This window comes from Pinus tabuliformis, chromosome 3_2 (genome assembly GCF_031772625.1).
Source record: "Pinus tabuliformis cultivar Carrire ecotype Pingquan chromosome 3_2, CPIR1, whole genome shotgun sequence".
Lineage (NCBI taxonomy): Eukaryota > Viridiplantae > Streptophyta > Pinopsida > Pinales > Pinaceae > Pinus > Pinus tabuliformis.
Window position 1 is genome coordinate 196577832 of NC_142302.1, and position 27380 is coordinate 196605211.

General features: G+C 37.8%; 1 pseudogene; it reads left to right on the plus strand.

Moving 5' to 3' along the window:
• The window catches only part of LOC149180434 (ubinuclein-1-like), a 54370-nt pseudogene extending 28848 nt beyond the window's left edge, over nucleotides 1-25522 (plus strand).
• Nucleotides 25523-27380: the final 1858 nt, after the last annotated feature.

Consider the following 27380-nt stretch of genomic DNA (forward strand, 5'->3'; position numbering starts at 1 on the left):
ATTTACAAGCCATATTCATACCTTTACAACGTATTACGTAACTATTATATTACCAATTTTCACTAAATGCTTTCATATTACCTTGTGGTTAATTATTAATGATTTCTTGTATTTTTAATGATTAAATGAGTTTTTAATATAGTTTTATCAATGAGGGTTGAATAATGTAGTTATGTGGCCAAGGATCATGTTCCAATATGAAAATTTATATCTCTGTATCTATTCAACAGTTCGATACTTAATTATGCACTTGCATGAATGGAGGGAAAAAAAATTCAAAATTATAAAATATGTTTTTTTTCTTTCTCTAGCATGGTAAATTACGTTCCACATGGACCTAATATGCTGGTACAATCCTTGGATTATACCTAGCTCACACGTGAGATCCTAGCACATGATTTAAGTTACAACACAAAATATGTAACAATTTCGAAACTGCCATTTTCTACCTCGATTTCCGTGCATATGATGGAAAATATCAAGAATATGGAAAATGGTTTTTTGTAAAACCTAACATTTTATTTTAATATCAATCCATTTCCCAAAATTTAATGTAGTTTGAAAGTTACAACTAGTTCTTTGAAGCAGTTTTGCACAAAAATTATGCAAAACCCAGATTGGAAAAAAATCTAAAGTCATATTTGGGCACGATTTATGAGGCCATGGAATTGAATCCATAAATTCCAAGAGACATTTTTGTTGAAAATATAACAAGTTAGGCTCCATAGAAAAATATCCAAAAAATATGTCATGGTAGAGAAGATATGGTTGGTTATTTAACACTAATTTGTATAAAATTACACAAAAATCAGAGTTACGAGATTTTCCTCTAAAGTTGTAAATTCGTTATCTGAGTTTAGCGGATTAGACCCTATCCTTCCTTAATGGATTTTATATATAAATAAATCCTCAAAGGGAGGAGGAAGGGAGGTTATTCATTATTTTAATAAATGAGATCAATGATTAATTTTTGGAGAGACTTAGAGAGTTGTGATAGAGATTTTTGAAGTGAGTAAAGAATTGATGGTTGCTGAATTATGGTACATCTTCTTAGCTTGATTTGAGATTTTATTAGCAACAATAACCTCTTGGTAAGGGCCCCTTAGTGTGGGTAAGTGTTGCTATCCTTCCTTTTTTTTCTAGATTAATCTTATATCCAACAATTTAATTTTATTTTGCAATGAATTTATGTTAGATAAAACGTAGATCTATTCACTTTCATGCTTTCAATTTAGTGTTTAGTATTGCACTTTAGTATTAAGAATCGAATTCCATTTGATTGCATATTTGATTTGATGCTCTTTTCAATTTTTCAATGGATTTGTATTTCACCTAATATTAGATGTATTGCTCTATTTTCAGATCTGTTAAGTAGAATGCATTATGATCAAATTCAAATTGACTTTTCTCAAGCTTAAAGAGTCAAACAAATTTAAATTGGTTCCTTAACATGTTTTAATATTCAGAATTTCCGTACTTAATTCAGTACTTATTTAGAATTTCAAATTCCAACCTTTCTCTACTTAATTCGGTACTAGGTTCTGTACTAGAACAAAGTATTAAAGAAATATGTAATTTCCATTTTAGGATTCTTTAATTGCTTGGAGATTTGAAAATACTTGATAATAGATTCCTACAACGAATAAAAACCTAAAATATATCTATAAGCCTGCTTAGCATTTATTTTTGATAGTTTTTTAACACGATTCTTGTAGTTTATTTGCTTGTTTTCTTTAATTCCCTTGCATGCTTTTGCTTATAGTTGTCGACATTTACTTTTCTGCAACATGTTTAATGGGTTTTCATATCTATAGGATTAAAATTGTTGAAGTCTCAAGACCTGATAATCTACATATATAAAACCACATGAACATTGTTAATAATGATTGTGGTTCAAAACCTGATAAGCATTATGCTCCCATAGTCTAGTGGAAAGTGATAATCCTTAGTGATTAGTTCTTTCTAGTGTTAGTAGTTTACATATGCTAGAATAGACTTTAATCCTGTATTTCATGTGCTTGCATCTCTAAGTCTTACGATCTCGTATTTAATAATTAAATGTTAGAATTAAAATACATATAATTCCTCCAATTTTTTTGGCATTGTTGCGGGGGAGGTGCTAAAGGGATTAGAGCATAGCTTCTTTCACAAGTTTTATGTGTGATATTAGTTGTAGGAAAACTATAGGGAAAAGAAATATGGTAAGATGTGAGTGAAGAGCCACGTGTCCACTATGGCGGGGTCTCTCCAAAGTCTGGTTGTCTCTAATTGATTTTCTAGTTTCTTTTTCATATGCATAGAATTAAAGGTAGGATCCAAAGCCTCATTTTTCTTTATTTTTCTTTACAAGTGTGTTTTCCTTTAGATTGATTCATGGAAAAAAGAGAAACTTAACTTGTGTGAAAAAATAAATTGGTGACAACAGGGTCTTAGTAGCATGGTGGCACTTCGAGTACATGATTGGTTTTCTTGCCTTTGTTTAAAGGATGAGCGACCAACAAAGAAATATTCAAGGATGATCTAGAATTTGGAAGATCTCTCTCAAATTTTAGCAGTAACTGGGATATCTACTTCTCAGGAAGCACAAATCTTGACAGAAGTCAAGAACTTATCTACCTCTCCAAAAGTGATAGAAGAACAAAAAATCCATGAATCACAGGAATATCTCCACCCTTGCAATATTGTTGAAGAAACTAAAGAATCATGGACCACATCCAATGGAGAGCAACCATTAGAACCTGAGATTGAAGAATTTTTGGCATGCCTATCTACAGATCCTCTAAGCACACAAGAGGATAATCATCTAATGCTAAAAGATTTGCATGGCATGGTAAGGAAGGATATGCTAAATGAACCAAATAATGAGGTAAATCAAGAGCATTTTTATTTTGTTGAAAGTTGGTTTCAATCGATTGTAAGGCCATACCACCCATTCATTCTTCCTTGCTTCTTGGCATCATCATTAAAACAATCGGTTCTTCATACTTATGTATGCATTGAAGAGTATATCCTAAGCTTGAGTATGAATGCATTTTTATACTTGTTACGCACATGGTTACATTGGAAATACTCCTATACTTGAGGAGAGAGTTTTCTTTTTCTCTTATTCATATAGATTTCTAATCATCAATACAAAACAATTACTCAAAATATAGTTACCAATGCATACTAAGGGGATTAAAACAAAGTTAAAAGGTCCATATAATGATACTGATGAAAAAGAAACTTGAATACTATAACTGTAACACCAAAGCATGATCTTCAAGCATCTCTATTAATACTTGCAAGAGAGTTGATGAAGTCTTTGTTCATAGTGGAACACTACTTTAAAAGTGAAAGCATATATGAAAACTATGTTTAATGGGACTTTAGGTGTCTTTTGGTTATTCTTTGGTTAGCCTCATCCATCTCACATTAAAATGACTCATTCATGCTATGTCCTTTGAGTACCTATGAGTACCTTATGTGTCCAAGGAATTATGTAGGTAATCAAATTCACTCTGAAAGGTATCATCCTATGCCTTTAAGTGGCTTTTTGAAGCCACTACCCCATCTACCAATTGTAAAAGAAATGTTCATAATCTAAACCTAAAATGGTAGGAAACATGGGACTAGAAAATTCAATGTAAAATAGGTTTAAGACGTTAACCCATCGAGGCTATGGACACCTGCTGACATCAGGTACTAACCTGTCATATCATTAGGCAAACCCATCAGGGTTATGGACGCTCACGGGAAATGGGTCATTCTGCCTAAAGAAGTGTCAACAAAACCAAGGCTTTTGTTTGCACATATGATGGTTACATTATAGTGTTACAATAAAAAGGAAGCATGTGTGGATGAAGTCAAGGGTACAAACCAACTCGATAAATTTGCTTCTAAGGAATAGCCTTAAGGTATCCTTGAGTCCTCTATCATTTATTTTTCATACTATATCTATGATCTACCTATCCTAGAAGTGGGACCTATGATCACAAATAATTAATCAACTCAACAACAAAGCTTATCTCTAATATTTGGATGACTATCAGAGTTTGGGATTTGGTTAGTAATAACTAATTTTTCACTAGTTCATCATTTTTTGTTGATGGATGGACAACACCACGAATGGTTTGTAGCATCGCTAATGCTGCATTTAAGGAATGCGCTATCACAACAGAGGGTAACAAATTAGGCTAAGGCCTTGGAGATCGTGATGAGGATGCATGAAACCCCAATACAGGATCCCAAACTTAGAGTTCAGCAAATCCACGAGCAGTTGAAAAACTTGTGCCTTGAGATGCAGAGTCTAAAACAAGATAGGATAGCTCGCCTACAAGTGCGCAACGAGGTATGGTGCGTAAAGTGCAAGGGTCAGGGACATGACAAGGACCACTGCCCAGTGTTCACGAATTACCTTGGGGAGGAGGACCAATACCATTGAGATTAGAGGCACAAGAAGGACCTAGCGCAGCACCTGTGTTGTGGTGCACGATTTGTCAAATAGGAGGAAAGCATGCTATGGATAACTGCCATTTATTATAAAAGTACACATAGAATTCGTAGCAGTTGTTCTGTAATTTCTATAGGTCAGTGGGACACGATGAGCACACCTATAGAAGTTATGAGCTAATGATGGATAGGACTCCCACCTACAAATTTTAGGCTGAAATGCGGCCCCTTGACCAGAATGCAGGGATGGTGCGAACTGAATTTCAGGGGCACGGATGAGGCCAAGGTGGAGGAGGACCTAGAATAGGTCACAAACAGCTAATATGTTACAATTGTAGAGGGCCAGGACATTATGCTTGTGATTGTACGAATTCGACGCGTCCATCATGCTTGTATTGTACATTGTTTAATCATGAGATGGAGGATTGTCCCACACTAACAGCAAGGTTGCGCGACAAGGGAGCACTCCAACCTCCCCCGACTTAGAACCTGAAAATGATGAGGGCTGAGCCGCGCGAGGAAGACCCTAACATGAACATTGTGCACGGAAGTGGAATTACAATAGGGGATGATAAAGGAAAGCAGCCTGAAGATAGTAGTTGGGTTCACAAAGCTCCGATGAAAGAACCAAAGTTTGATTTGTACCGCGATACAGAAACCTTCATGGAAGCGAGGAAGAGCTTCACTGATGCCTCCACTTCAGAAGCAAAGGCAAACCAGCACCGGAAATGGACCCATCGATGCTCACAGCATTCCTGGAAACATGCATGAAGTTGATGTGCAGCAACAATGCTATAAAGGGACTGCAAGAACTCATCCATCAATGTGCTAGGATCACGCCAAGAGAACTGCATGTAGTCCGGAAGATCAGAAAGCACGCGATGAGGACGGGAAGGGAGATGAGATTGACTGTGCAAATTGAAGAATATGAGATGGACTAAGTGATTCTGGACCTAGGATCAGACACAAACGTTCTGCTGAAGCAGACATGGGAGTGAATGGGGAGGCCTACGCTACAATGGTCTCTTATCCAATTGTGAATGGCGAACCAACAAAAGATCCTACCTATGGAAAGATTGCAAGGGATCACAATGGATATTGAAGGAGTGAGCGCGCTGGCAGATTTTGAAGTGATAGAGTTTTTTGATGATAGAAATCCCTACCCTACACTATTAGGGATAGATTGGGCCACTAACATGAATGGGGTGATAAATTTGAAGAAGCGCAAGATGATTTTTGAAAAAAGTCTCTGCGTGTAGTTGTACCTTTGGACCTTGTAGAAGGATCGCATTACACAGAGCCAATGTGTGACTATGAAAGCAGAGATGATTTAGATTGCATCTACAAGATAACCACGTGAGAGCAAGACTGGGTAAATCCAACCGCGGATGGACGAATCTCATGGGAACATGAAAGCTCCTGTACATCGGATTCGAACGAAGAAATAGAGCGATGGTAGAACCGGTTACATGAGGTAACCACACTAAACTGTAACATGATTACAAGATCGTTGCACTGTGTATCAACAAAGGTAAGGGATCTGCCTATGTACGATGGCTTAAGCGAGGTAGATGACTTCCTGAACAGATTTGAAAGAGATGTGTTGGAACAACAATGCTTCGAGGCTTTGAAATGGGTACTGCGTGCTATGCCCATGAGGTGGTGGGGTACACATCAAGGAAGATTTTAGGATTGGTTTGAATGTAGGAGGATGATGTGAATATGGTTTGGGAAGCCTCAGATGCGATTAATAGACAAGATTTTCGAACGGAATGATCCACGCGCACACCTGTCGAGATGGATGTAGGCATATATTAAAAAACCTGCGCAAATGCACACAAACCTTGCATTAGGAGACATGGTCAGTAAGCATGTGCAGTCGAGAAAATTACATGACGAACTCTTAGGTTGGAACAACAGAGTGTGGAAAGAATGAGTGGGCAGAAAGTTATCCACCCGGGAGCCTTTAATGAAGTATTTGAAGCGCTGAACAACGAACACAATGTGCAGTGGACTGATTGGGATCTGCATGTACCAGTGGTTCTGTGGGCTTATAGGACAACGTGAAAGAAACTGACAGAGCAAGCACCTTCAAGGCTAAAGTATGGAGCGAATGTTGTAATCCCCATAGAGTATCGAATGACTAGTCTGCGCATAGTAGTGTCGGTAGATATGACGGCTCGTGGAGCCTTGAAGAAGGGATCATGGAGCTGAACAAAGTAGAATTCTTGGGACCTGAGGAACAAATTTGACAGGATGATCTTAGGCTCCAAGAACTTATGAAATATAGGGTGCAATTAAGGGAGAAAAGCGCTCTGGTGGAAGTGAAAGTCAAGAAGCTTGAGGATGAGATAAAGGAAGATTTTCTCGATAAGAAGACTAGGGTGATAAAATAGGGTGCACACGATCATGTTGACGAATTTGGGGACTACTGCCATGATTTGATCAACATGATGCCTTGGCTTGGACAGCATATTACTAAACGAATCATCCATGGTGGCACGTTGCAGATGATAAAATGCCCAACGCAGCCACTAACAATAAAAGGTGGATGTTTTCCAGGGAATGTGATGGGTGACTAGTTGAAACCCTATACAGGTGGCGCGGCCACCTGACTAGCCGTGGGAAGTATAGATTTAGCACTCCAAGCAGTTGAAAGGAGGTGCGGGACTATAAACTACTCTTCCTAGGAACTGCACACAGGAGCAAAGTGTCACAAGGTCCGCGACCGCGCAAGGTGGGTTGCGTTACCACATGGGTTTGCTGCAAAGTGGCTGTTGGAGTCACTATTCATGATGTGATTATTGACTTGAGACTAAATGGAGTGGGTGGCAGACATTTAAGACGTGCTTCATGGGTAAGGTTTGGGAAAATCTGCCGCCAAGGGAGCATTAATGAACTGGTTTTGGGGGGAATGGTTGAATTCAAATTCAAAAGAGCTATAAATTACAAAGGGCTACCTAGGAAACAACACTTGGTCACTTGCGAATTGAGCTATTGTATGCCCCACGTATTCTGAGCCGTGACTTGGTTGCCCTATGTAGAGCGTTGATTGAGCCTCTGATTAAGAAATTGAGAGATTTCTTGATGAGCAAGATGGCAACATCTGAGGAAACTAGGGAAATTGCAGAGATGACCACCGAAAAGGTTGTGTAGGCTCTGACTATGGAAGATGCCCCTGAGGGCGCCAATATTTTTGCAGAAATCCCTAAATCACCACGCACACCAAGACCGAAGAAGGATAAACAACCAAATATTTTGGTGTGTGTGTCCTCATGAAACCTGTTGTGCACTAGATTAATGATGGAGGAGAAAGGGAAAGAAGTTAACTTGGAAACCAATGAGGAGGAGGAAGACTTGGAAAACCTCATAATTGTAGAAGATGAGGATGAGGGCATGGAAGTAGAAACCGAGGCTGTGCACCCTACAACTAAGCTACCCACATATATCCCTCCATGGAAATGGAAGGAAAAAGTTCCCAAAGACCTCGACGAGAGCAAGAGCTCTCTCCCGACTCCACTCCTCCTAGATGACATCATATTTGAGGGCACGCACCTGAGACGGGTGCCGATCTTGAAATTTGAAGATTGGGATCTTGTTGACCACAAGAAGTTCCCTCATCTTGAGACCTTGCAGCTCATGAATCCCAAGAAGAACACGACGGTAGGGGTTATCGAATTGGAGCCGCGAAAGTGGTTACGAAGAGTGGAAAAGGCAAGGTTATTAAACCTGCTCCGGGTGCCGCATTTCCACTGTGCCCTAGTAATGATATTCGTCATCAGGAAGTTGCTCTACCTAGTGCATGGTGGGTGTTTATGACTAGAGGAGCCCATCCCCATCATGGACCACTTAATCCATTGTATTACCCGGCTCCCATGCAAAGGGGAGAACCCAACAGGCATCTCATAGTGGAAGAGCAGCGATTTGGCCATCGCAGAGGCCATGAAGAAGAAATATAATTTTGAGAAGAAGAAAAGGGGCTACGCCATATCCAACATCAACAACAAAGCAGTTAAAGTGGTGACCCAGATACTGGCAAGCAAGCTCATGTGAAAGTGTCATGCAAATGAGGTGCCCACACTAGTGGTTGCCCTTGCTAAGCAGTGCACAGACGGGGTCAAGTTTAACTGGTCCAAGTTCTTATGCAAAGAGCTCTTGGAAAATTGTCACGAGGCCTAGGAACAAGGAAAAATGTTCCACGCTTCTGTTGTCCATAGTTCTAGTGGCAGGGGAATTTCCGAAGGACAACTTGTTCCCCACAATTAACAGGGAACTGCCGAAGGCTGCGAAGTATGCTTCATTGTGGGCCATGAAAGACACGAACCAAATCTGTGACAGAAAGATATTTTGGGTGTCCATGGAGATGAACATCAGAACGGGGATTAACTGCAAGCTGCAGTTATCACCCACTGTCTACAACAACCTACAAAGTTTTGCAGAATTTAAAGTTAACTTCCACAACATATATATCAGTGCGCGCAAGCACCTGGCCAAGAAATGGAATGAGCTACCCTTCATAGCCACATATGATGTAATTTTCGATGTCCTGGAGACATGGTCGCCAAAGTGGCGCACCCCACACATCACTGTAGTGGAGAAGTCTACCACGCAAAAGAAGAAAGAGGAGGCCAAGCTGGGTATGGTAGAGTTGGCAGAGAAGAGAAGGGAAGAAGTAGCGACAACAAAATCACAAGAGGCATGGGATGCTGCACAAATAGTAGTAGAACAGAAAAAGGCCACAACAACCACAACACAGGAGGCAGGCAAGAAGGCACGTGAGGGCCAGAAGTCACCTTTGCATGGGTAGTAGAAAGAAATGGAAATAGACGAAGACGAGGGCAGCGGAGACCCAAAAACAACATCATTACTATTGAAGCGTCAATGCCCAAGCGAGTGGATGGGGTTGCGCAAGAAGGTGAAAGCATTGAAGCTATCGATCAACCCAATCACCCTTACTGAGGGTGATCTGCACGAAATAGGCGAAACAATGTGCGACGTCACCACAGAGGCCCTCTAGAACTTCGTGGAGGAGAATAAGATTGTGTTGGTGGCCCTCAGAGTGCATATTTAGGAGTTGTAGGTGTGCACTCCTAAGGTTGGTACCCTTTCGACCAACCTCGTAGTAGGGATAGCTGCAGCCGAGCAAATGTTACATGCTCGGACAACCAACACCATAGTGCTACCAGAGGGGGCACTGGTTACAACAAATGAGGCCGACAGGCCTACAGTTAGTGCACTAAAATGGATAGGGATCAACATGCTTACTATCCCGTGGGAGACACTCTATGTTTTGCAGGATGGGATTACTGCAGAACTACGGACTAGGGAGAGGCGCGCATTGCAAGTGCTGAGTGAGCAAAAGATCAACATGGAGTAGTTGAGCTTGCAGTGAGATGAGGTTGTGTCATAGAATAGGAAGATGGTACAAGTACAGGAAGAAGCCTGCTAGATGGTCCCTGAGCTGGCCATCCCAGCAGATGCACTAGCAAAGGCACGCATCTACAGATTAGTAGCATGGGTGTGCGAGGTACAAAAAGAAATGACCAAGGTTCAACTGGAACTAAACCTTCAAATAGCAGAGCTATGTTTGAAGGCACAACCATCCACTCCTCCAGAAGTCAAAGAACACCGTGCCAGTGCTATTATATCGGGGATGGAAGAGATCAGCAGTGTAGTAAGGGACTACACCAGAATGTTGGAGGAGTCATTCGAGGTCCTCACTAATCTACAAGAGGACCCTAACATCCAATTCTTAGAGACAGAGGCACGTGAGCTCCAAAAGTAATATGACAGTGTCAAAGGGACTGCACAGACGCTGGCCTTCACTCAGAGGCTCGCATACATGCAATAGGCCAAAGCACTGAAAGAGCAAGTGGACGTAGCATGACACAGAGAAGCAGTCTTGAAGGCGCGCATTTAGCCTTGGATCGATGAGGCCTTCATCATTACAACAACAATTGAAAGCAAGCTCGCGTAAATGTAGGGGATGCAAGAATAGATCCAGGGAAGCAATTCCAACACCGTGGTCTCGGAACAATGTGTACAAGATATACACCAGGCAGCTGCTCAGTGCGTTGCCGACCTTCCAGTTATTCGAGTAAAGTTGGAAGGACTCTACGCAAAGATCTCCGCACCAACAGAGTGACTCGAGGCGAGTCACGATGTTTGTGTTGGGGACTTGTTGGGTGTGGAATCCCCCCCAAGGCATGTTTTGGGGATTAAAGCCCAAGTTTTGACTAAGTCCATTGTAAATACTCTGCAATTTGTGGGCGTGGAGCGTGAAGTCATAATAGAGTCACAGGGTTGTCCACCCTTGTTTTCATAATGAAGTGTCAGCTTGAAAGATCTAACCATGGTCTGTGGACCATGGGATTATATAAAGAGAGTGAGGCTCTAAGTGTAAAAAGAGATCGAAGCGAAGCAAGATGAGTCTAAGGAATTGATTGAGTCAAAGTGTAAGTTGTCTTTGGGTCGTAGAGTAGGAGGAGGCTCTACAGCTGAGTGCATAGAGGCCTAGTAGTCTGCAGCTGAATGCGCGGACCCCTGCAGCTGAGTGCACAAGTCAAGTCAAGTCTGTAACTATTGGAAGCATTAATAAAGAGAAGTTTTATCATATTTCTGGGTATCTTTTCCTATTTTATGTATTTTTGAGTATGAATTGCAAGTTTATCGTTTATTTGTTGCGTGAACTCATATGAATGTGTGGTATAAATAAATATAACATAAGGCATACATTTACGTGAAGATAACTAACTAGTGTAAGAAGATAAGTAAGATCTCTGGTGTGACTTAGGGGAATAGTGCAGAGTGCTACGAAAGCCCCACAACCCCTAGTTAGGGCTGCGTAAAGGTGAATATATCATGGCACGAAGGCCAAGGAAGTGCGAGAGGTAACCTATGCGAAGGGACTAACAGTTGAACCGAATCAACCCCTCAGACATCTCAAGGGTGCGGAAACCTAGTTCATACTACTTCGGGTGAGACCTCAGTCCACGCTCCGTGGACTATGACGAAAGGGATAGTAGTACAAGGATTTTTTTGGCTAATTAACTCTGAACCTGGGTCAGACCCCAACAAGCCAACCGATTCCAACAAATCCTTCTTATATTTTGGGCAAATGAGATCAGAAAATAGGCCTCAAAAAAACCTCCAAAATTTCTAACAAATAGTCTACGATTGTATAATAGGTTATCTTATTTCCTCTAGAACCATGAAAACTTGCTACATGTTGTACCAAGTCTATTTAGCTTTCAAAATCATCCATAATTTTTGTTTTTTGGTATTTTCATTTATGTTTCTATGGTGGCAGTTATGTGATTCTTTAACAAGAATTATATTTTGTAACAGTTGGAAGCAATTTTGTTAAAAGACCAATGTGATTTAATCACAAATTAATGGTTTGGGTTATTTTTGTTAGCTTTGTATATCCATTTCCTCTTGTATTTTTGATGTACTAAGTTACTCAGGTGTTATTTTCTATGGTGATTTTTTGTTTTCTTTGTTTGTACAAGTCATCTAGCCACATAATGGCCATTATCGCCCAATTGAAGAAAACTTGTTTGAGTTTCTTTCTTTTAAGGGGAAAAATGGCTTTGACATTACTAATGTTGAGGTATATGTTGTATAAATCTTTTATAGTATATTTTAGTTTATATTCTAGTGTTCATCGTCTTTCATGTCTTACACTCTGCACTGTATCTCCTTTTGTTTTCAGAAAAGGAACTCAGAACTCAATATTGGTGGTAAGAAGCAATAATTGATGAAAAAGGAAAACAATATATATAACAGTGGAGCGACAAATGCAAAAAGAGATTGAGAAGAAAACCGATCTAGTGATACCCTTAGAGCCAATGTATATCCTGCAAAAGGCACACACATAAAGAATGATGGTCAAGTCTTTAGAGTTGGTGAATTCACCTATAATGCTTTGGCAACACAATGATAATGTTTTGAAACTGTGATGAAACAACATTCCATGTGGCAATTGTAGTCCAACGAATATTAAATTGGAAACTCATATTGTAATATTTGAAATTTTATATAATATAATTTATGTGGTTGAAATTATTTATAGTTGCACTTGATATTTTTTATTTTTTTATTTTTATTTTTTTTTTATTTATTTTTTTTTTTTTTTTTTTTTTTTTAATTTAGTCGCAAAATCATACTAATTAATTTATGTTGATTAATAATGAGCACAAATAAAATGAATATACGACTAAATTATTTGTTTATAATGATTATTAATCAAAGTAAATGAAATGAATATAAAGTACTAAATTAATCGTTTATATAATGAATATGAAACTACCAAGAAAGGATAAATGACTATTGCAAATTATAAATTTGTGATTACAAATGACGACTAAATTTTTCATATATATGACTATTAGTAGCTAATTTACAGTATCTTATGACACATCCAACATTTTGGTCATATTTCTTTAGTCATTAATTGGTTTTTTGGAGTAACTGTATAGTAGTATATTTTGTTGTATATTTGGTCATTAATTGTGGCAATTAATGACTAAATAAATAACTAAATTAATGACAAAATTTATGACTAAATATACTACTAGATGATGAAATTGAGACAACCAATTAATAACTAAGCTAAAAATGACTAAAATTTGGTCGTGTTATAAGATACTGTAAATTAGCTACCACTGGTCACCGACTGCAAAATGGTCATTTATATGCAAATTTTGGCCATTTTTTTAGTAACTAATTAGCCATTTTTTACTAGTGGAAGGAAATTGGCTGAGAATAATTTTACCTGAATGCTAAGTTGAGTTGGGAGTAGGAGGTTATGAAGGTGCTGGCTACTATTAAGGCATACCAAACCACTTGTTGGCAGCACGTGACACTTGGAGCATGCAAACACTTAAATAGCTAGGTTCAGAAGGAGTAGGAAGTGGGCCATAATAAGTCCCAAGCAATGTGGAATATTTGTATACTCTAAGAGAAACATTGATTAATGAAGGGATAATATTATTGCCAATCATTGATGAGATAGTGGTCTGAGGAGAGGTCTGAGACTGAGGGTCATAGTAAGTCAACTGATCCATAGTGATGATCTTTCCATTCAGAGGAAAAGACATATTGTGAAGGAAATCAGATGCGACAGCAAACATGGCATAGGTGTAACTATGACCCAACAAGATGTTATAATATAATGGGGCATCAATGACTTCAATATCAGTCACGATTTGCTAGCCAACAACAGTGATGCGGCTGTTACGATATAAATCAAGGGGTTGTGAGGGGCGACCATCCCAAGAGCGAAGAGTGATAGTGGATGGGGACAGATCAAGGGAACCCAGTTTCTTCCAAACACTATTGGCCATCAAAAAAGTGGAGGCATCTTCGTCTATTATACATCACTAGACAATTGCATTTTTTATGAAGACTAGTATTCGAAAGGCAACATATGAATGAAGGGGGGGATATTCATCTTTATCAACATCAAAGACAATCATACGATCCTCAGAGGCATCCACTGTGCCTAAAGCTCATAGTAGATATTTCCATTAGGATGGGCATGTTTGGAGGACTTCCAGCATTGACATGGAAACAAGAGACTGCGCCAAGTCATCTACTATACTATACGTATGGGTGACTTTTGATGAAGCAACGTTTCAACGTAATGGACCTTTTTGGATCTTTGGGGGAATGTTGAATTTAGGTATAGGGATACGTAAGGTGTGATTTGGTGATGACAAAGGCTCAATTAAAACTTTGGGTTAGGAATCAATCATTGACTTTGCAGGAGGCTTGTCATATTGGCGCGACCAAGTATAGAGGTTGACACATTTTGTGTTGACCTCTTCAGAATTCATTATGAGGATTTGGTATTTGCTTTTGCAGGATTGTGAAGGTTGGAGGGTTACATTACTATGTGTGGGTTTGGCAGCTACATATCCTTATTGAGGAAAAGGATTTGTAAGCATAGTCAATTGGGAGGAAGCAAGAGGGAGGAGGTGGAGCCATGGGCTGAGACCCTCTAAAAGTAGTTTCTTGAGCATCCCATGCCTGGAACATTTGAGGTAAAAGGATACACTCATTAGTATAATGGCCAAAAACTTCGTAACATGAACAAGGATTATTGGTTATAAGATATTTTTTTTGCTTGGGTTGTCCACCCTAGTGCTGGGTTGAGGGATTAGAATAGTCACCCTTAGGGGAATTAGGTTGTCGACCTTGGTTTCTCTAATTAACTTGAGGTTGTTTATTATGGTTACCTTTCCACTTGTTCCTTCTCTTAGGGTTAAGGGGATTGGTACTACTCTGCTGAGCATACATTAAGTTCTATGGAAGTGGTTGTTGTTGGGATAGAGGAGGGAGAACCATGGGAGGTTGAGGCACTAGTGTAGGTGGGGTTGGAGCGTTAGGCTGTGCATAAGGATAGTAAGGATTCATGACAATATTTTGATAACTGTTTTGAGAAAAATTTGGCCTTGGTATCGACTGCTACATATGGGGATATGCATATGATGGGCTTATACCTTGGTAAGTGTTGACATGTGAAGTATTGGGAGGGTGATAGATGTAAGTGTAAATGGTCCCCCACTCGAGTTGACCATAACTCATATAAGGTTGAGGATATGGTGATGGGTGAGGGTGGGAAAGAGATCCAATGATACCATCAGTGGAATGAGATGCTCCCAATGCATTAGCAGCACTAGGGTGATGCAGATCAGGGAGAACAATATAAACATAACCTAACTAGGCATATAACAGATCACATTTTAAGGCTATATGGAGAACGTCTTCCTCAATATGAGGGAAGTGAAAGGCAACATATTTACCTATGGGGGAGAAAATCATTCCTAGAAACCAACCCATATATACACGGCCTTCAAATGGGCTTTGCACATGCTCCTCCTTCTGCGTCATTCTTGAACATGGTCAAAAAGGTGGGTGGTAGAAGTTTGACAAAAATAGGTCAAAAGTTTGGTACCTATGTCGTATTAGAGAGGTAGCTAGAAATAGGAAGGAAAATCTTTGGCGAGAGTTGAAAAAGTGGGATGGCAGGCATGTAGTTGGTCCATATACCATTTGGCAACAACTCCAGTTAGGGTGCGTTGGAAAAGATGAAGACAAATGGAGTCTTAGGTAATGGAATTTGATGAACACCACATATGAAAAGAGAGAACATGATTTGTGGAGTCTTCTCTAGGATTACCTTTGAACTTGGGAATTTCGGAAGGAAGCTTCATAGGAATAGGAGGCCAATTAGGGTTATGGAGAAGAGGATCGTTGATGAGTTAGTTGAAATTAGGGAGGCTCAAACTAGCCATATAAGGAAGCAAGGTATGATTAGTGACCACATTAGTAGAGGTTCCGCATATGGGGTTACCTTGTTTAGGACATTGGTTTCCACCACCCACATTAGTTCCTGACATGGTGATGGTGAGGGGATGGGAAGATGCATAATCAGAGGAAGAACTGGATGAATCAGAAGTATCAGTGTTAGTATGGGAACTCAATGGAGGACTTGGAGGATGAACTCTAACTCAAAGGGGAGGAGTAAGATGTCCTAAAGGAAACTCAAGGCGAAGGCCGCGAAGTCTCCATGACAAGTGCCTAGGAGGCTCAATGGTGTCAAGAAAAAGATGAATCAATAGACTAAAGGGTAATGATATGATAAAAGAGTAACAAAAATAAAGAAAACATTAGTGTAGTGGTACAAGTGCAAACTAACTATAATGATATGCTACTCTAATTCAAGCAGACACTATCAAAGAAAAATTTACCTCTAGCCTAAAGGTGATCTAAATCCTCAAGCGAGTCCTAGACCTACTATTTTAGATGGCCTTCTAAAATACTTCTCACTTGATGGAAAATGATCCCCACAAAAAGAGTTGTCTGGAGAAAGGTGGGGTAGAGGACCAACTGCTTTCCCACAACGAGTCTTATAGGGTGTTTTCCTAAGATTGGACTCTACAGTTACCTTCGTCCCATGGGGGTGGTCGAGTCTTTAGCTTCTTGGTGAGGGAAAAGATATTAAAAATGGTCAAATATCTTTACTTAGAAAGTGGTTGAAGTAATTAACAAATAAAAATGATTTATTAATTACTTTGTGAGAATTAAGAAACAAATAAATATTAAATAGTGGTTTAATAATTATCTTATAAGGAAAATGTGGAATAATAAATAAATAGTGATTTATTTAAATATTCCAAGGTTATTAAGTCAAGATTAATTAAGAAATAATTATTTAATAATTATTTCTAGAGAAAATTAAATAAATAATGATTTATTCAAATATTCTAATGGGGTTTTTTAATTTTAGTGAGAAACAATCTAGGAAAAATGGTTTACTAAATTATTTCCCATGGTGAAAGTGGTTTTACCATGGTAAAATTAATCCTACATGATGTATTTTGATCCACCTAATAAGAAATGGACAGGTGATCATTTTTTGGGCCATAACAAATAAGAGCACCACTAACAACATTACTGAAGAAAGATGCATTTTTTGGACTTTGGAAGAAACTATGGCCTTTGAATATCTTAAAGAGGCAATTTGTTGAGCTTTGGTCTTACCTACATCATGCTTCAAAAAAACATTTATTGTGGAATGTGATGCCTCAGAAAATGGCATTGTGTTTTTTTAACGCAAGAAGGAAGACCCATTGATTTTGAAAGTCATTTGATCAAAAGAAAGTATTTACACAAACCTATTTATGAGGAGGAAATTTTTTCAATACTACATGCTCTAATGAAATGGTGATCTTACCTAATGGAAAGAAAATTCATGGTAAAAATGGATCATGATAGTATTAAATACTTCTTGGAACAAAGGTTATCTTCATAATAGCAGAAAAAAATCGGTCACAAATACGTTAGGTTATGACTTTAAAATCATCTACAGAAAAGGGAAGAAAAACGTTGTTGCAGATGCACCCTCAAGATGGGATGAGGATATGGAATCATTTCTCTATTCCATTTCTATTATCCAACCTGATTGGATAACTGAAGCAAGGGATGAATGGAAGAATGATGAAGAGGTATGTACACTCATTCAAAATTTGTAGCAAGATCTTAGTGCATCTAATACATTTATATGTAAAAATGATTCAGTATGGTACACAAATTTCTTATATCTATGTAAGAAATCAAAACTCAAACAAAATGTTCTTTTGGAATCGCACAACTCTCCTATAGGAGGGAACTTAGGATTTTTAAAAATTACCATTGGGTCAAGAAGGAATTTTTTTTGGATGGCCTTAAATCTGATATTCAAAATTTTGTGTGAGAATGTTTTGTTTTCCAACAAAATAATGTTGAGACAATTAATAGCACAAGTCGTTTACAACCATTAGCCATTCCATGTCAATATTGGGAGGAAATATCAATGGATTTTATCGTAGGTTTACCCAAGTCCAAATGAAAGAGTGGCATCATGGTGGTAGTTGATAGAGTTACCAAGTATGCATACTTTTATGCATTATCTCATCCTTTGAAAGCCAATACATTTTCTACTGTATTTGTGGAAATAGTTCAAAAGCTACATGAAAACCTAAAGATCATTTTAAGTGATAGATATCCTATTTTCACTAGAATTTTTTGGACAAAATTATTTTCTTATCTTGGTGCTCAATTAGCTCATAACTCATCTTATCATACTCAATTTGACGGGAAAATTGAGATAGTGAACAAATGGTTGGAAGGATATCTTTGTTTCTTTGTATATGATAAACAAACACAATAGGTCAAGTAGCTACATTTGGAAAAATGGTGGTATAACGCTTCCTTACATACCAAAAAAAAATGGCCCCATTTATGGTGTTTTATGGATATCATCCACCATCCACCACATCGTCTTTAAGAGAAAATTATAAGGTTGAAGTAGTTGAAGATCGTATTAAGCATCAACAACAAGTTCTCCAACTCTTAAATGATAATATGAATATGGCACAAAATTGAATGAAACAATGGGAATATCAGCATCACAGTGAAGGAAGTTTCAATGTGGGCGATTGGGTATTTTTCCGACTACAAGCATACAAACAAATCTCCCTCAAGAAAGCCAAGAAGGATAATAAATTATCACCCAAGTAATATGACCATTACAAGGTATTACAAAGGCTTGGTACTATGGCATACAAATTGGAGTCACCTGCATCCTCATGAGCACATCCAATTTTCCATGTTCCATGCTTAAAAGGGGTTATAGGTGACAAGGTCACAATTCAAACTATATTTCCAGAACTTGACGAGGAAGGAAAAAACATATTGTAACCTAAAGAAATCATAAAATAAGAATCCAATAGTTATGGAATCGATTAATTTCAGAGTATCTCATCAATTGGAAGAACTTACATGCTGAAGATTCCACATGGGAGGATGAGTATTTCATATAGAAGCATCCATAACTACTCAAGTGTTAAAGAAAACACGTTTTTGAAGGAGAGGGGCATGTTCGGTCCCTATAATATTGGTGTAGACCCCATATTGTTATTGGTGTGCGCTTATAAACCCACTATTGTTATTGTTGAGCCTTTACATTATTAGTGTTATTTTGGACCTAATTATATTTTGACCCTTTAGACTCCTATATATACTAAGGAGGTCTTGCCATTTGAATCATCCAAGGATTGTTTATTTATTTGATGTAGGAGGATGTTTCCCTTTTGAAGAGGCTTATTTTCAAGTCATTGATCTATCTTTTCTTCTATTTTTTTGATGTGGTTACATAACATATTTGGAAATGAAATCACAAGTGGATCTATAATATAATGTTTAAATCCCTAATTTTGGTGGTTCTGCCAACTAATGTAATATTCCTCTAGTAACCTCAATATATTTTTTATATGAAATACACAATGACTATGATAGAAAGGGCCAAACTATGTGCAGATATACACATCATAATGTTCCAAAACTTTTGGATAATGCTATATCCAATAATTTCTATTATTCAATATCCTTATCCTAGCAGTTAAAGGCATGTCTTTTTTTTGTTGGTAAATGTGATTCCTTTTAATGTTGATTTCCATAGGACAATTATATATCTAAATTTATACCTCTTTGAAAAATATATTCTTTTCTTTCACCTTTTGATAAAATCTAAGGTGAAAAAACCATGTGATTTCTTAGGATGTAGTCACTATTGTGCATATTATTAATGGCGCATGAGATTATGAGCAACATCAATATCCTTTGAAATCTATCAAAACATCATTGGTAAGAGAGAACTCTTATAGGAATATATGTCTCTCTAATGATGTTCTTATTCTAATGTAGTTGGTATTCAAAACCAAATACATTGGAAAAAATTGCTTGAACAAGGAAGAAAATCTCACCCACAATGTTGATAGATCCATAATGGTGTTTTTTATCATGGGAAAATATCAAAAATTAGTATTTGTAGGTGCCCAAAGGACCCAAACAATCTAGCAGAATTCATTGGTTATATGCATTTTTTGGGTCTTTTAGCCTGTCTGGAAAATATTGTTATGCTCAACTCCAAAATATTCATCCCCAAAATCAAACTTCTCCTCCCTAGGTTCCATCATTGTCAAAAATTGTTAAATGGAACATTTTTTCTTGCAAATTCCCACAGTAGTATCTATTTTGGAGATGTTTACTTCTGCTTTGCAATTGATATGGACCTTTGTCTAGACTTATGATTTTTTTAATTTGAATTCAATTTAAAAGTTCTAAGTTGTAGGATAAAGTGAAATAATTATTTTACCACTTTGGGTCTTGAAAGCATTGAAGTTTTGAGAGTTACAAGCATCAAATGCATCAAATTTTTGACTTAGGAAGATCAATCCCTAATCTAGTTTTAGTTTTTGTTTTGGTATTCAATTTCATACATTATTTATGTTTGTAGTATTAAATTAAATTAACATATTTAAATCCAAAGGATATATGAGCTAATTAGGGTGTCATACCATGTGATGCAAACATCATGTGTAGGATTATCCAATTTTTTTTCATAAAATTGAAACATGTGAAAAGAGTCTCAACTTCAAAATCTAGTAAACTGGACTATCACATTTCTTTGATTAAGACATTAATACATGTCTACTTCTATTCAAAGCAACATATTAAACTAGGTGAAATTTAGTAGTGAGAAACCCATATAAAAACAAGGGGGGGCATGTGAGGTCCCCTAATATGAAATGTAAAGGAAAGACAAGGATCATAACAACAAAACGTAAAACAACATTACCTATATGTACATGGAGGTTAATCTTGGGGTAAACCTTAACAAGTGGAATAGTGTTGGCGACAGAACATTTTTAATTTCCAACAATAGACATTTACAAATGTAAAAAACTAAGAAATATTTATATAACATCCTAAACTCTAGAGAAGGCAGGTAATACCATAAGAATTTGGTACCATCAGTTTATATTAAACATGTGGCTCTTCTTCACCACGATAGCATGCCCTAACATTGATTAATGAGGCAACGCTTTTCACCAATATACAAGGTATCCACCTTTACAAATGTATATGCAACTAATAGGTATTCATACAACATGTTGGTGGAATATGGAGATCCCAACTAATTCCATTGATACCAAACATTGATATGGAACCTTTGGTGCTCCTTTGCCAACATAATAGGCTCCATAATTGATTAGTGAAGCACTATATAAATGTTATCAAGAAATGGAAATCCCATATTGGGTTGTACGATTTTGATTCTAGGAAATTGACAATTGTTTGCCACTAATTAATATAACTCAAAATATTTATGAAGTGTGATGGAAACTCATTGTAGTTCCTTGAACCTTCTACATCATACACTTTTTCTTCCCATTACTTCATTCTCTAGTGACAATAAAAAGTATTAAAAATTCTAAAATTTGTCTAGAAGATGAATTGAATGTTGAATTGAATGTTTAAAGCTTCTAGGAACACAATTCTATTTTATCTTTTAACTACAAACATGTTTTAACTTTTATTCTAATTAGTTTCACAGAGGAATAATTACATTATTTTGGATAATATAAAAATATAGTGATTAATTTATAAATATATGAATCTATGATTTAGTTCATACAAAACAAATGAGTGAAGCTTCAATGCATGCATCTATGCCCCAACATGCTCATATCAATTGATAATGTGTGGTGATATTAATTCAATCATCAATAAGAAAAGCCATTGAGATGCAACTTATAAAAATTGGCTTTGCTACATATTTGTATGTTACAACTCAGAATATTATGTTGTAGGCATGAAGTGAGTAAATGTGGGTTTCCTATGGCGATATTTACTGCTAATATTTATTTTCCTTCTCTCTTTGGGGATGAGGATATATGGGCATGACTATGAAGGGATGATATAATTTTTTGTTCCTTCAGAAATATCTCAGTAGAGATGTTGGAAGATAGAATAACATTTTGATTTATACAATCCTATTCTTTCTAAATAAGTTTGATGAACCTAGTAGGTGTATTCCTTTTGATTTCCTTTAGTTTGGAATTTTACAAAAGATGGACCATGAAAAAAAATAGCATACATATAGCTGAAATCTTTTTAGAAGAAAGGATTACAATGGTACAAAACGTGTAGATATGTTTTAGAGAACAATTGAACTAATGGGAACTAGAAATATTCAACTTTAGTGGTGTATATTTAACACTTTGTCATGACTTGAAGCTTTCCAGTTCAACCAACACTTATATTATTGACTTCTGCGTAACAACCCCTTGTTGATTTTCCATGTAAATAAAATAATACCAAGGTCATGGGACATGTATTCCAAGATGAATGGTGGGAAAACATTATAGTGGGCATCACTCATGGATTAATAATGGCTATGGAAATTAGAAAATGCATTGACAAAGGCAAAGAGGAAAAAAATGGCATTTAATTACAAAAATAAATGAAAATAGGAGACAAGGGAAGTGAAGAGACACAAATTTGCATACAATGGAAGTTAGAGGAAAAAATGAAGAAAAAGGAGACAACAATAATAATAAGGCATCACAGAAACAATTCACACCTTTTATCAGTTTAGTTTTGGTTCTCTCCTTTCACACTTTCATTATCTCATACTCTTACACACTTAGATCATTCTTGGAGCATTCTAGCATTCACTTGGATTGGAGAAAGAAAGTAAAGGAAAAAAAGGAAGCACAAGGAGATAGTTGCATCAGTAGCTACAACAGGCTTACTTTCCAAGTAATAGATTTCATGTGCGATCTCCTTGTTGGTTTTTGGATGCATGGCATATGCATGTGATTTCTTGGTTATGTGTTTCCATTGGCATAGATATTTTTCTGGATTGACAATGGTTTCAACTTTTACTTACCATTTCCTAGATATCCATGGTGTAACGGTGTCCCCATTTTTTTTCTAGATAGTTCTCAGGTTTCCTATGGTTGTGGGTTGGAAAAAATTATTTGGAGCCCTAAAACGGTTGGGGTTCCCTAGATGTTTTGGGTCGAGTTACTAGTCCCTGGAGCCTATACATTGGGACAAATTCTCTAGAGCCCTAAAAAAAATTGGGTTCCCTGTAGTTTGTGAGTTGAGTTACTAGTTCCTAGAGCCCTGGACAGCTTGGATAGAGGCCAATCTGGTTTGGTATTAGTGATTTCTGGGCTGGTTAGGTGAAATCATTGTGGTTTTGGGTTGAGGTGGTGTGTTTTTAGGGTCCAAACCTAACCCCTTTATTTATGTAATAGGGTCAAGTGACAGTTATAGTTAGTTAAAGAGTCAATAAATCTCATATTAATATATCAAATAATGCTCAAGAGAGATTCTTCTTCAAAACTCTGTTTTGAAGAAGAAATCATTAAATTTGATTTCAAATATGAAATTATTCAAAGTTTTTTCAATTGAAGATGTTCACATGCAGCCTCGCCATGATCCTTTGCTGAATTCAACATCAGTTAGCCCTGCAAAGAACAAGAATAATTTCATCATTCAAGCTCAGAAGATCAGTGAAGAAACAAATGTCAGAGTTGTATTAAATATAAAAGTGCCAAAGCCAAAAAACATTACAAAGTGAGAAACAAAAGTTGAATCTATGTCTATATATGATATTTCTCCATGTCTATATAAGTTATTAGTCGATTTGCATCAAAGGATATATAAAAAGAAAAAAATCCAAAGGAGGAGTCGCGTTGAAGTTGGAGGGATGGAAACACGTTTTAAAAGGGGTAGACTGGGTGTTTGTAAGCAGCGCGGCGCATAGGCTAAGTGGTGCGACGCACTGGGCGCGCACGGCACATAGGGACCATTTCCGCATTGCAAAGTTGCGTGGGCACGGTGCACAGAGCCCGCACGGCGCACTGGGCAGAGTACATGGTGCACAGAGCTGGAACAAAAATTTTCGCCTCTGCTCTATTAAAAACTCAAATTCTTTGCTCCAAATGAATTTGTAAGGCTGTAAATCATCTCTTGTCCACCTTATAGTCAGTGGCACATTTGTTTATCACCTCCAGCAGACGGATCCGGTTTCAGCTCCTTCACATCGATTTAGTGCAGTTATTGAGAGGATCGAACGTTTGTACAAGGGAACTGGAAGTAGTGATGAAGAAGAGCTAGACAAAATTCCAGACGACGACCAGTATGATACTGAAGACTCATTTATAGATGATACAGAATTGGATGAGTACTTCTCAGTCGATGGGGGAAAGACAAAGCACACAGGATTTTTTCATCAACAGAGGGAAATTAGAACACTCGAATGAGCCTGCTGCCTCTCCCGTGCTTGCTCCAAAGAAAAGGAGAAGGAAAGATACCAAGAAGATGCCAAATGATGAAGAGATTCCAAGAAAATTTGTCAAAGACGGGTGCTCTTCGAATAAAGGCAGCTGCAAGAAGTGGACCTTTGGTGGGTATGAATGCCACAAGCTCTGGTCAGGATATCACTTGTCTTTCTGTTGGTGAATATTCAGATGAAAAACCATTGAAAAAGCAAGAATCAAAACCAGGAAATGTTCACGTTGGGCCCAGTTCATTAAAAGCTGAGAGATGCAAAGAAGTTCATTGTAAAACAGAGCCAACTGTCGTAGGCATTGAGGTGTTTAATAAGGATGGGGCAATTCCAAATATTTCGATTGCAGGCTCTAAAGAAACCACTGTCAAGAAGGCAATCATGGCTGAACCTTCAGATGGTGATATGCAATATCACTCAGATAAACATGCAACTCTTGGAACTGAATGCCATACAAGACAATTGATGAAGTGCGCAAATGATATGTCGACCTCCAATAAAAGTAGAGCCTTTGAGAAAGTTGAAGAAGGTGACGATTCAGTGGATGTGAATCCTGTTGTATACCAGATATCGACCTCCAAAATCAAACCTTCACTACCGCTTCATAAGGAAGCTAGTCCTGCAAGGCCTCAATGCACTATTCTGGACGAAGCCTTCCAAGATTTGGAAAAGGGAATTGCTGAATTGTGTCCACCTTCTACTGACATTCGAGAATCAGATCAGTCATGCCAAGTGGTGAAAAAGCGTATACCTCGTGATGTCAAGCAAAAGCTTGGCAAAGTAGCTAGGTTGGCGGCAAAACAAGGAAAAATCTCGAATGATGTAATTAATCGTCTTATGGGCATTTTAGGCCATGTAATGCGGCTTAAAACATTGAAGAGAAACTTGAAGGAAATGATTGCATCAGGAATCTCGGCCAAGCAGGAAAAAGAAGGTAGGCTTGAACACATAAAAAAGGAGGTGACTGAAAGGGTCCAAATGCAAGTATCTTCTTTGCAAGCTCAGGAAAGCAGGCAAGAAGGTTCATTGGATGATTTACAAGCAGTGTCAACCTCTGTAGAAAAAGGAAAATTGAATGGATGCTACAAGTGGGATTATGCAACCGAAGACCGACTTTGTGATCTCTATGATCAGTATGTTGAGGGAATGGATGAACACAAAGGCCCACAAATAAAGAAACTATACATAGAGCTTGCTGAACTTTGGCCAGAAGGTTGGATGGACAACAATGGCATAAAACATGCAGTCTATAGAGCAAAGGAGTGAAAAAAGAAATTGAATAAGATTACTAATGGTGGTGGAGAGACGACTAAACGAAAGAAGGCTCCAGTAAAATTGAGTACCGACGGATGGAATGGAGATGTGAATACTGGAACTGTTTCTAATCCCAGCTGTGAAGATTCAACTCCTCGTGACAAGCAAACTATGGTTGGAGCAGAGATGCCTTTTTCAGTCTGGCTATTTTTAAATCAGATTTATCACAATTTCATCACCTAGAAAGAAACACAACACCCGTTCAATGCCCGAGAGAGCGAGTGGGGATACCCGTCATTCATGCCTTTACCTGATAGTTGACAGACGACACTTGGATTGCGGAAGCAGGAGCCAGTGCACGAAGGGTACCTGATTATTGGGCATATGATTCATAAAGGAAAACAGATTTTGTTGTGCTGAAAAATCAAGGGGCAACACACTACACAAAATCTTTACTTCAGACGTCGTATCATATTCCTCACTTCAGAAATGTTGTCTATAATATGCCCACAACTGAGGATGATATACCCTCAAAAAGTATTTCGTCGGCTCCACGGAACTTGTTTTATAAAATCCAGCACAGTGACACCAGCGTTTCAACAAAAGACTTGACCAAATCATGCGGATTGGGCACATATGATTCTTTCACGCAACATGACGAGCGGGAGCTAAACCAAGTACTCTGAAAATGGAATAATGGGTAATAACAATCGAGTAGCAGCTGCTCTCAGTGAAATATGAAATCGAAAATGCAGCCCCTGTTCTCGACAATTCAGAGTTATACGGTCTGGTTTATCATAATCTGTCTCGTCTCAAAAGAAGCAATTGATATCATTAAATGATATGTCTATCGAGACACAGATGGAAAGCTTCCTAAAGCTATTTTGGAGTGGCTTGAATTTGAACAGGAATTACCTCTTGATGTTGACTGGCAGGATTGTCAACCTTCAGAAGCATCTAGAGATAGTTCCATGAAATTGATGGACTTTGCAGTTTCTAGTCTCAGTGAATGTTGTTTTGTTGATTCTCTCGAGTTGTGGAAGAATGATAAGGATGCTCTTTTATCAGTGTATGCATTGGTTGTTAACCATGTTAAATTTGTGTCAGCATTTGAAGGATTGACCAGTGCACGCGACCTCTGTTGCCATTATAGGAAGCTCTACCCTACCTGTGTTGAACTTGTTCATGTCTATTCTTGCATTGAATCACACTGTGGAGGTGACACAACAAGCATCATTGTATTTCAAGAATCATTATTTAACTGGCCAGACAAAAAACCTGGTATCCAGTGACTTTGGAATCTGTTTGTCCATTATGCTTTAGATTCAAAAGGTGTTGATTTTGCAAAGGATTTAAGTAACCAATGGTTTTTTTATATGGACCAAAAAAAAAAAGAAAAAAAAATGCTAGACAACATTATTTCCTTAAAGGGCGCAGGTTATCATATGTTCTATCCTTCAGAGCATGCAGAGGATAAGCAAGGAGTGGATGAATCCAAGGACAGGAGGAAAGGGGCTCATCATTTTTTGGCAAGAACAGACATGGATCAGAAATGTTGGTCTAAGGAATTGATATTTGGCCTATTAAATCTTGCATGGCATAGATTGCTGAATAATGATGCAAAAGAAGCTCAGACTTTTGCAGACCAAGCACTAAAGGTATCTTCAGATGACAGAGATGTCAAGCATTGCATTAGAGAATATGCAGCACTAGCTGTCTTGGGTTTTCCTGAAGGTCTTGAAACAATAAAGAATGGTTTTGCTACTAGGATGCTGCAAGTACTTGATAAGTGCTTCCAAGAATCTCAATTATTTCCCGTTGCTAAGCCATTATCACGAGCTTTCTCTGATAAGATAAAGAAGCCAAAAATTCGACTTTTTATTGACAATCTCTTAGGTCCTATTCCTCTAGATTCTTCACTGTTGAACTCAGTTATAGAGACTTGGTTGATAGGTCAAAGGTACAATTCCCAGAGCATGTCTTCCATGGCTGCTTTTCCTTG